The sequence below is a fragment of the Mus caroli genome, chromosome 15 (assembly GCF_900094665.2).
Source record: "Mus caroli chromosome 15, CAROLI_EIJ_v1.1, whole genome shotgun sequence".
NCBI classification, from domain to species: domain Eukaryota; kingdom Metazoa; phylum Chordata; class Mammalia; order Rodentia; family Muridae; genus Mus; species Mus caroli.
Window position 1 is genome coordinate 20,919,598 of NC_034584.1, and position 11,992 is coordinate 20,931,589.

The 11,992-nt window shown below is 43.6% G+C and overlaps 1 long non-coding RNA gene across 1 annotated transcript in view; it reads right to left on the reverse strand.

The window, feature by feature from the left end:
- Positions 1 to 3,045: 3,045 nt before the first annotated feature.
- LOC110310943 overlaps positions 3,046 to 11,992 on the reverse strand; it is a 10,596-nt gene continuing 1,649 nt past the window's right edge. The window contains exons 2-3 of the long non-coding RNA XR_002379875.1: positions 3,279 to 3,456; positions 3,046 to 3,176 (exon numbers count right to left, since the gene is read on the reverse strand). This is a non-coding gene — a long non-coding RNA (uncharacterized LOC110310943). The remainder of the gene's footprint in view (positions 3,177 to 3,278; positions 3,457 to 11,992) is intronic.

An 11,992-nucleotide genomic window follows, 5' to 3' on the forward strand; every position in this document is an offset into this window, starting at 1 on the left:
GGAACTAGAATGAAGAAACCATTCAATTTTGCCACCTTTGGAGATGTTGTAAGACACATCCTTACTTAGATAATGAACTCAAACACAAACAATTGTACCCAAGAATCTTGACTTTTATCCTCTCCAAATTGCTTCTTTTAAGTTGTGAGTGACTAGAATACAGAAAATACTACAACACACACATTTTCAAAAAGCCATTTATAAGAAAGGGGGCAAATTAATTGTCAGGGTATTGATCACTCATGAAATCAACATAAAATCGACATCAGATGTTTGCTGCTAGTAAGGTAAATAGCAGTGATAGCTTCAAAGACATTACTCAGTTTGTATCTTACAGACTTAAGAAAGGCCAAGGGATTTGTTCACGAATTAGATGAGAATTAGAAGAAATATAGAAACAAAATTATCAATTAAATGTTTGGAGCCAATTGTCAGTGAGGCTCTGTTCTTAAACAGTCATAATGCAGAGATCAAACTGCTTCCTCAGAGAAGCCAAGAAGCTTAGGAGCATTCCCAGAATCCCTGGATGCTAACGCTGAGCTAGCCAGAGGAAGAAGCGGCTTTCCTTCCTGTGTGCCCCTACAACAGCCTTGACTTTTGTCCTTCCTCCTTTGCTTTTCAGAACTGGCTTCTGGGCTCCTGTCCTTTAACCTAGTCACCTTCCACCACAACAGGACAAGGCTACAGAATAAAGGAACCTTCTGCACTGTATGAATTGCCTGTCCACGTACTAGCATGGCAGTGTTCAGTTACCATTCTTGCTACCTGGGCAAGAACTGTGATTAGCTTATCCCCTTCCCACAATACACAAATCCCAATGAATTTCTCATTAAAAATGGAGGTTATAGAAATTCCCTTTTAGAAATCCTTGGTCCTGTGAAGACTCAACGCCCCAGTGTAGAGGAATGCTAGGGTGGTGAGGCAGGAGTGGGTAGGTGGGTAGGGGAGCACCCTCATAGAAGCAGGGTACATGAGGATGGGACAGGGGGTTTGCAGAGGGGAAACCAGGAAAGGGTATAACATTTGGAATGTAAATAAATTAAAAATCCAATTAAAAAAATTAATAAAAAAGAAATTCTCTTTTAGATGCTAGAGATGAGCAGGGGGTTAAAATTTTAAGGCATACACTGAGACTGGAGAGAAAGTTCAGTGCTTGCAAGCCTAAGGACCTGAATTAATCACCAACATTCTAGTAAAAACTGTGAATGGTGGCACACACTTGTAATTCCCATCCTAAGAAGGAAGAGGGAGGCAGATCGCTGGAGCTCTCTGGACAGTCAGCTTCGGTAGTGGGCAAGCTCCAGGTCCCAGTGAGATACCATGCCCCCCAAATCAAGGTAGATATCAACGGGAAACAGCACTGGCTTCTACACATAGGTGTACATGTGCATGCACGTCTGCACATACATGTGCACAAATGCACACACATGTACAGAGCACATAACAAGATATTATAGTGTGTGATGGAGCCATTGTGATTTACACTGCATACATTCCTGAGAACAAATGCTTTTTTAAAAATCATAAATTACATGAATCCTCTTTGAGGACACTGAATTGTTATTGCCAAAGGAGAAAGCTGTCTGCAGCTTTTTTTTTAATTTATTTAAACATTCTTTATTTAAACATTCATGATGACAGGGATTCCTTACGACAAAGCACACACACACACACACACACACACACACACAAGTGTTAGAGTACCTCCTAGCTTAAGTTTGCTCCTGAGTAGCATTGCATTTCTGGAAATGTCTTTCAGGAGGGATCTAACATCCACAAACAATACATTGTCTGTACTGATGGGATTAAACAGTTTACTTAAAAATCTCTCTTCTGATTCATGGGATTTAGGAGCTAGCCTAAGTAAAAGCCCTGGTAGACAAAGCTTAAAATAATGTCTCCTCCTTGTAATTGCTTTGAAATGGACCATTTCGTGTCTGAATTCACAACACACTCTGCTCAATAAAGAACATATGTAAGTGGTTAGAAACTGCAGGAATCTCCACGGAGCCTTAAGTCTGCTGTGTGAGAGATTCATGGTGGCTCCTCACCTGCCTGTCTGTCCTTGCTTCTGAGGGGCTATTTTCGTGAACTCATCAACCTAATAAATACAGCCTGTGCATATAAAGCAGGGTGAAATATGGCATTCTCAAAAGCAATACTCACAAGGAACACCGGGGCCATAAGTATTCCCCCAAAGGATCTAGTTATCAGAGAAATGCTCACTTTATTCCTTTTCATTTTATTAGAGAGAGAGAGAGAGAGAGAGAGAGAGAGAGAGAGAAAGAAAGAAAGAGAGAGAGAGAGAGAGAGACTGTAGCTCAATAGAAACCTTTCCCTAGGTTCAATGTCTAGAACTGAAAGAATAGAAGGATTCTACTCTGTTCATTTACTAAGGAAAAAAGGTTTAGCCAAAATATAAACTCCCTAAGAAAGCTCACCAGGCTGTCTCACAGGTAAAACAGCATACAATGTGCATAAACAGCGTTCTGCCATAAAACGAGTGCATCCCTGTTATGAGTCGGACAGCCATTTTATTTAGCAGAAAGTATAATCACTTCTCCATGCACAAGCTACTAAGACTCTTTTCTAAATTATAATAATGAATGATCTGCTTACCTCTGCAAAGTGTTAAACTCTAAACAAGTGATGCTTTCTGCACCTGATGGATTGCAGAAGCACACGCAGCGGCGTGACACTCTTCTCTGCCACTGAGAAGCCCTCCAGTCACCAAGCCAAAGGAAAAGGAAAAGGGACCGATGGAACCATAAACTGAGTGTGCGGACCAAATGGCTCTGGTTCCCCATTTGCCTTTTAGCTTAAAGGTGTGCTTAGCATTATCTAATGTCGCTGGCAATTAGACCTATCCATCTTAAAGGAAACTTGGAAGACTTAGACTTGTTTCCAGAGACACAAAGGAGGACCATGTCACAAGTGATGAGCACAGCCTTTGCGCATGCTCAGGTCTCTTTCCTTGCCAATCTCCTTTCCTCTCTATCCCCTCCCTGAGTGGGAAGTTTCCTCCACTTTTGTGTATACCTCAGCAGTAATCCCCAGTTTCCATCCCTCCCAGCCTCACTGGCTGCCAGCAGTTGTTTGCCAGGCTGAGCGTCCATAGAACGTGGAAGCATCTTCTGAGGACCAGTTGGCATTGACTGTGCTGGGATGGATCGGCCCTGGGAGAGATAAGAATAGAAGGACGTATGGACCTCAGCTCCTGAGCGCGTTATGTATGTGCATTTGCCCAATACTCCCCGCCTCCCTCCCCTGTGACTCACGGCAATATCACTCTTTCATCTGGGCGGAGTCATTCACAAGGACATCTGAGGGCAGGTATTGTCACTGGCATTTTGCAGAACTGGAGAGAGGCTGGTTTCCGGCACCCATATCTCTTCACACTCCCATGTAACTCCAGGTCTGAGAGTTCTGAAGCCTTCTGTTGGCTCCTGCTCATACCTACCGTCAAAGACACACATGGATACACATCGTTAACTTTTGAAATTAACAATAAATAGGGGCAGCAAAGATAGCTCAGTGGTTAAGAGTGCTTGATGCTCTTTCAGAGGACCTGGGTTCAGTTTCTAGCACCCACATGGTGGCTCTCAACCATCTGGAACTCCAGTTCCAGGTGTTCTAACAACCTCTACCAACCTCTGTGGAACAACACACACACATGGTACACATAATACATACATACATGCATACATACATAGGGGCAAAACACACATATGTCTATGAAACCTTTTTCTTTCAATAAATAGACTTTTAAAGGGAGAAGAAAGTGATTTAAAACCAATCTTCAAAACACCCCTCCCCTTATGTGGTTTCAGATTTATATCTCATAAGTTTATTATTCTGGATTTTTATTACTCTTGGTTCCCATAAAGAGCAACCCATATTTGGTCTTTCTCTCTGTATTTTGGCAGTGCTTTAGAGTTCTGTAGAGAACTTAACCTGTGGTACATCCTGACTGTGGATGTTTGAACTGTGTTATCCCTGATGGTGGGTGTGTAATTGAGTTGACCTTGATGGGGGCTATTTGAATTAAGTTGGTCCTGATAGAGGATGTCTGAAGGGAATCTTGCTTTCCTGTCTGTGATGATCATTACTTGCTGTCAATAGACAGGATCTAGAATCATCTCGGAGACAAACCCCTGGTCCTGTACATGAGGGAGTTCTAGTGTGGATTGACACTGCTGGAAAAACCCACTTTAACTGCAATGTGACATTCGTCGGGCTGGAGCCTTGGGCTGCCTATAAAGAGGAGGAGTCCAACAACAGCACTCATCTCTCTCTGCATCCAGACTGTTGACGTAATGTGACCCACTGTCATATGCTCCTGCCACCGTGCTCTCCCTGCCGTGACCGACTCTATCCCTTCTTACGTTGTCAGCCACCCTCCCCTGTCACTGCTTGTGAGGTGACAGCCATGAGAAAAGAAACTGACACAGTGCTCTTTCTTAAAAGCATTGACAGAGCAAGTCAGTGGCTATGGTGTTATTCAGGATAAGGAAGGAAAGGCTGAGCAAGCCAAGGGGGTCTCTTTGTCGGCAGGAAGGTTACTTTCAAAAAGCAATGACAAGATCAGCATCAAGAACCATCAGCAAGATCCTCAGCAGGAATAATAACGAGGAGAACAGGGAGATCCGGAGGAAATGAGGACAGAACTCTCCGTCTTCAGGATTTTCATCCATCAACGTGCAAGAATGTCCCAGGTCTAATTCAGAATATCCCTCTATTCCCTGCTTTTCTTCTTTCTACTGGCAGGTCTGTATCCCTAATCTAGAACTACCCTGCTTGGAAAGAATGGACAAAGGGAAGAGAGGCGCCAGTCCCTTTGGGCTGCTAGAAGAGCTCTCAAGAACAGGTCCGGGGCTCTTCGAATTCATCTTCTGACTCTGCATCCTGCTTCCTGTGTGACCTTGGACAAAACTTCCAACCTCTCCCTACATGAATCTCATTGCCTGTCAGATGTCAATGTGCTCTATGTTTCTGTCAATAACGAATAATTCAGTGATGATAGTTTCATAAGACCGTAAAACAGTCCAAAGCTTCCTGTCACCTAGAGACACCACAGCTGTCACAGTGGAGCGTGACACTCACAGGTCTACTGTGCCACCTGCTACGTAAGACCATAGAAAGTGCCATTGTGACCAGTGTGATGCTTGACAATAGCAATGTGACTGGTTGGGACTTGTGCGCTTATTGTCCTGCATCGTCTATCGGTCTGTTAGCCTGTCCTTCTTCTACCCATAAGGACTTCTGTGTAAGTCTGTCATGTTATACTTTCAGTGGTCCTGGTGACCTCATGATTACCTCAGAACTGCATACTCTTCTCCTGTGCTGAAGTTAATGTCGTATTATTGTGCTGATTGTGGCCCTAACCATTCCAGGTCTAGCACTAATGCTGCCCGTAAGGACCCATGTTGAGTGACTGACCAGGCAGTGAACCAACAGTGGTGAAGGATGTTGAAGGGGAGACTCAGGGCTGGTTATTGCTGCTTAGTCAGGCGTGCCCCTTTCCACTATAATAATGATTATCAAGAGCAGGAACTATGGGATGGGAGCTGTCAACAAGTCTGATTCACTGAAGGCAATGAAGCTAACAGAGAAGGGCCTGCATTTGCCACAGAGAAGTTTCAAAACACCTGGACTAGAAACTAGAAATTGCGATGGTCACACAAGGGTGAAATACTGTAATGAAGTGTTTCTCAGAACATATGTCCAATGCTAAATGGGACACGGCTTCTTAACAGAATTCCGTGATACTGAGAACACGGAACATGGTTGAGAAGCAGAGGTGGGTAGGTAAGGTAGTACTGCCCAATACTTACGAATAGCTTCATTTTCCGTTCATAAACTTAAAGTCAAGATTTGATACATGGATTGGTTTGAGCATCCCCATCAAAACTTTGGAGGCTGCAAGTTTGGTCTCCAGTGTGACAGAATTGAAAGTTGGTGGAGGCCTTAATAAGTGGAGTCTACTACAGTATAGTTAGGCCATTAACAGTACTGTCCTCTGGAGGGGTCACGGGAGCCCAACTAGTTCCTGTTAGAACAAGTAGGTTTAAGGAGCAAACCTGATTCTCCCTGGCTTCCTCTCTTGCTACTTGGTCAGGCAGATCCTCATCTATAATATTTTCTGCCACAAGGTCTCTGCCAGACCAAACAAGTGAAGATTCCTAATCTTGAACTTCATCCTCCAAAATTCTGAGTTAAACCTGATCCCTTTCTTTTACAAAATACCATCAGGTGTTCTGTTTTAGCAGCAGACTATGCACTAACACAGGTCTTCTTGCAACGCCAGAACAACGGTACAGAATAAGAGGGAAACCTCAGAAAGAGGAAATTAAGTAGCGTTTTCCATAAAATCTCAGAATCTAGCACCTTTGGACACACAGTGTGATGTAGGAAAGCTTGTGGTTGAGAGTTGGGCTGGTTCCAGTTCTGTGAGACCTTGGGCATGTCATTTTCACTCACAGGTCTCTCACCTTTAACATGCAGCAATAAGAACTACCAAGTAGCCAACAGTCTCTTCCTCCTCCCCCTTCTCCTCCTCTTCCTCCTCTCCCCTCTCCCCCTCCTCTTCCCTCCTCTCCACCTCTTCTTCCTCTTCCCCTCCTCTTCCTCTCCTTTTCCTCTTCCTCCTCCTCTTCCTCCCCCTCCTCTTCTTCCTCTCTTCCCTCTTCCTCCTCCTCCTCTTCTCCTTCTTCTTTCTCCTTGTTTTCATGTGTCACTGGTTGAGTAAGGAATGACAGGGAGTCTCAGGTGAGGTCAATGAGCAAGAGTTACTAATCAGAGCTGCAAAGGCAGCAGGAAATCTTGTTGTTTGATCACAGTTAAATTTATAGATCCCGAGGTTTAAAAAAATGACAAAACAGATGGATAAACTTTCTAAAACAAACAACGAAAGGAAGCAGGGCCTTGGAGACTTGAATTCAGAAAATAAGCTCAGATGCATCCCCAGTAATAAATCCCACAGACTGTGCAGCTGTTTAGGAAGCTGGGCTCGGAATGCAGGGAGAGTCATGGTGGGTGAGAGATATATCTGCCTTGAACTTTCTTCCTGACTCCCCAAGCAACTTGTTGACCAGGTTATGGAGACAGGAACACAAATGTGTTTCAAGTAGCTTTTCTTCAACCTGGAGAGTAAGCAGCAGGCCCCATCACAAGTAGGGAGAGAGTAAAATTCCTTGCTCAGTGGTGCATACTGCTTTGACCGATTGAGGCCTTTGAACCAGACTGCCAAGGTCATAGCCACTATGCATGGGCAATTCTGTAAAGTGAAGGCTGTCTAAGGCAAACGGAACTACAAGGTGAGTTCTTCAGCCACTGTCGCCGCCACATTAGAAGTGCTGGGGAGACAGAGGGAGGAATACACAAGTGCGCACACACACAATAAAACTACAGTTTTAGAAAGAGCTACCTTTCCTAAAAGGCCTGGGCTGGAGCGATGGCGCAGCACATAAGGGCACAGATTGCTCTTGCAGAAACCTAGGTTCACTTGACAGCTCCCACAATGGCAGCTCACAAGGGTCTGTAACTCCAGTTCAGGGGATCTGACACCCTCTTCTAGCGACTGACAGCTGGGTCAGCACAGAAACAGATGATCTCCACTCTAGAGAGGCCCACTGGGCAGCTCCGCCTGCTCGATATTTTCTTTGATCTGCTTCCCCAGGACATCTGAGGGGTAATAGAAACAGGGATATTGCTGGCCACCATCCTAGCCTAAAAACGGCAAGCCTTGGATTTAGTGAGATAATTCCCTGTCCATAAGCAAACATGTATACACGTTTACACACATATTCATGCCTTTTTTTTTAAAAAGAGATCATGATTGTATATGCCTAGGTACTCTGGCACCTTTGTTGTGTGGTTTCCCTGTCAATCACACTCCACTCCTTCCTCCCTCTCTCTTCCACACCCACCCCCTACAAGCTATAACAGTCACTCTTCCAGCTTCAGCAGTGCATGACAGGCACCTCCAGGCTCATATTTCAGGTGCATTTTCCTTTCAAAAATATAATACTCCACCTCCGCTGTCCCTGCTTGCTTACAATGTTTGAAATACTAAGCCCGAGGAATTTCCCCAGGAAGGGAGTCAGCGGAGGAGCTGGAGTTCAAAAGAGGTGGGAGAGCCATCTGAGGCTTCTGCTGGCGCTGAAACAAGCCAGCAATCATGCATGCTTGCTCTCTCTCTCTCTCTCTCTCTCTCTCTCTTTCTCTCTCATGACAGGAAGAACAGCATTCCATGTGGGGTACAGAGCGCCCACATCTGAGTACCATGCATATTGAGAAGCCCTGTATAGTTCTGGGGGTGGGCGAGGGGGTGAGGAGAGAGAGGGAGAGAGAGAGAGCCTCTGATTCTCCATAGTATCAGTCTCAATGAACACAAATGGTACTCGAAGCATCATTCCGCAAATGTGTAAATTAATTTAGGATTCGAAGCAATAGAAAGATATGAGACTTTCACTAGCTGGCCCTCCTCTCCAACCTGGGAAGCTATAGTGGAGCCATTTGTTTGGGCCAAACCATCAAATGGGCACCTAGTTTTCACAACGATCTACCAAAGGGGCAGGGAAAGCTCTTTGGATTTCACAATAGCTCAGGTGTAGTAACCACATTTATTTAGAATTTCCTTATGATTGAAGGAAGACATTAAAGAGGATATCATTAATGGACTTCTTGCATGTAAGAAACAGGTCCCCAGCAATTTGGGACCAATTAAGTTGACAACCAAGATTAGTCATCATATCCCTCTAAATAAAAGCTCTAATGGTAAATGTCCTTCATTTTCTGGTTAAAAAGCTATAGACTAACTGAAGTTTTAAGGGAAAAAAAAGAATCAACCTGCTGTCTAGAAGAAACACATATCACTGAAAAAGAATTAAACAGAAATGTTTGAGATTTTTAAAACTCACTTAACCAAATTAAAAAAAAATACAGCAGGAAACAATACCAACAGTCTAGATCAAGCAAAGGAAAGAATATCAGGCAAGAAGTCAGATAAAGCGAATACTACAGTAGAAGATGAAGAAAACAAAGCAAACTAAGAAAGAAAACCAAGTGTGACTATACATACAAGAACTCTGAGAACATGGGCAAGGGATAGTCCTTAGAAAACAATTCACAGGTTAGAAGTAGAAGCTAAGGGAACAGGTAAAGGTGTAGATACTTCCTCACCACCAAAGTCACACCAGACCAAGAGTGAGGGGTGGAAGTCTATTTGCCAAGGACATGGCTATAAAAAGACAAACAGAAATAGCTGTAATTATATCTGGTAAATAGATTTTTAAGCCAAAATTAGTCACAGATATAAAGAATGTAGCAACATATTACTAAGGAGGACTGTCCACCAAGATAGTCTGGGTGGGCAGATGCAGAAGACTGCTGCATGCGTTCCACGAGGCCCTGGGTGGGAGTCTGGCTGTGGGAAGCCACTGACCACAGCTCGGCAGGTGGTGGACAAGGGCCAGTCCTAGGCACCAGGTTCTCAGCCTACAGCATCCCACACTGGATACCGTGGAGGAGCTGAGAACAAATGGGAGCCCCAGGGCAGCACTGAGCCCCGGGGTCAAAGGGAGGAGAGGGCAGGGGGAGAGGGCACTTGATGGTTCCCACGAGGGCAAGAGGCCTTGGTCTAGTCCGTGGCCAGGAGGTTAGGCGCAGCTCGTTAGGGGAAAACCTATCCCATCATTTAAGCATGGTGGGCCTTGATGAACAGAGACAGTTTTAGAGCTTTATTGTAAAAAGGCAGGAAGAAAGAGAGAAGGTATAAAAAGAGAGAGAACGGCCATGGCCAAGTGGAGAGAGTGGAGAAGAGAAAGAGAGAAGGAGGGCTAGAGCAGAGAGTAAGAAAGGTGAGAGCTTAAAGAGAGTGAGGAGGGGCCAAGCAGCCCCTGTTATAGTGGGTTGGGCTATCTTGCTGTTGCCAGGTAACTGTGGGGAGGAGCATACCTGGCTATAGTCAGGTAACTGTGGGGGTGGAGTCTAGCCAGAATGCCAGAAGCTTGGGACATTGTCTGTGTCACAGAATTATGGAGTTGGGGGGCTCTGTGGTGTCAGGCACCTGTCTCTATGGAGTCTGTGTCACAGAATTATGGAGTTGGGGGGCTCTGTGGTGTCAGGCACCTGTCTCTATGGAGTCTGTGTCACAGAATTATGGAGTTGGGGGGCTCTGTGGTGTCAGGCACCTGTCTCTGGAAATGTGGCTCACTTTTCTGTCCATTGTAGAGTTCTCTACTTGGTCACCGGAGCAAGCCCCATTCAACCAAAATAGGCTGCCTATCACAGTCCCACATTACAGTTGTAAATAAATATGCACAGAAGACATTGGGCTCTCAGTTTTATATAACAAGCACTATTGGACATAAAAAGAGAGATAGCTCCAAATGTAATAGTAGCAGGTGACTTCACCACCCAATCTCATCAGTAGGCCATCCAGACCCATTAATCTGAATTGATTACAAGATCAAACCAGTGAACATTTCAGTGCGGATCTGGGAGGGGCTTGCAAACTCCCTCCCTTAGCATTATATTGCAAGAAAATGACATTTGGAGGGGTTAAGAGGGGTGGGTGGACCTGTGAAGAAAGGAAAAGGAGTGGGGTGCGTATGATCAAAACACATGCAAGAGTTGATGAATTTCTCAAAGAATAAATGAAAATATTTTTAAATTAGAAATCTCAAGTAACTTAAGATTCATGCCAAGATCTTCAACAACAACAAAAAATAAAATAAAATAAAATGAAATAAAATAAAATAACAAGTCAAACTCCAAAGTCAATAGGTTAAAAGGACTAATAAAGAACAAAATAGATATTAATAAATAAAAACTAAATGAATGATGCAAAGAAGCATTAACAGCATCTGCTCCTTTAAGATAAGCGAGGACAGCCAACCTTTAGATGGCATAACCAAAGAAAAGGTGACCCCAATTAGATAAAATTAATATAACATATAACATATATTATACAGCATATAATATATATAATACTTTGACAACATATATTCCAAAAGAAGGAATTATAAATTCCTAGACACATATGACCACCAAGGAACAGAAATGTCTTACACATAGAAAAGAAGCAAAGAGATTGAAGCAATGACACAGAGCTTACCAACAAAGGAAAGTCCAGATTGCTGGAGTTTCCTTCCAATTTCTACCAGAACTTAAATAAATAACACCATACTTCTCTACTTCTCACACTATTCCTTAACATGGAAAGGAAAGGAACACTGCCAACTGCTTTCTGTCAAGCCAGTATCACATGATATCAAAGCTGAGATTTGACTCAAGGGGTGAAGGTACTGGTACAATGACTGATGGATGACCTGTGTTTCATACCCAGGAGCCACATGGAGGAAGGAAAGAATAGACTCCTACAGGTTGTTTTCCAACATCCAAGTGGGTATCATGGATGTATACACATGTACACACACACACACACACTCAAAACTATAAAGCAATTTTTTGATGAACACTTGACAGAAATTTTCCAATGCTAAGATACATGCAAACTGATTTCAAACAGCACATTAAAAAGATCATGTATCATGATCAAGTTGGTTTCATACTAGAGATGCAAAGAGGACTCAATAGACATAGACTGACAGATATAATACAACACACAAATAGACTTGGGTCAAAAAAAAAAAACACGTGATCATCTCAATAGATGCAGAAAATAACCTTTGACAAAATTCAACATCCTTTTTTAGTAAAAGCCCTGAAGGGCCTAGGAACAGAAAGACTATAATTCATCACAATTAATGTTGTATATAACGAACTTATGCTCAATCTATACTAAACAGGGTAAATGAAAAAGCATTTTCTCGGGGCTGGTGAGATGGCTCAGTGGGTAAGAGCACCCGACTGCTCTTCCGAAGGTCCAGAGTTCAAAGCCCAGCAACCACATGGTGGCTCACAACCATCCGCAACGAGATCTGGCGCCCTCTTCTGGAGTGTCTGAAGACAGCTACAGTGTACTTAC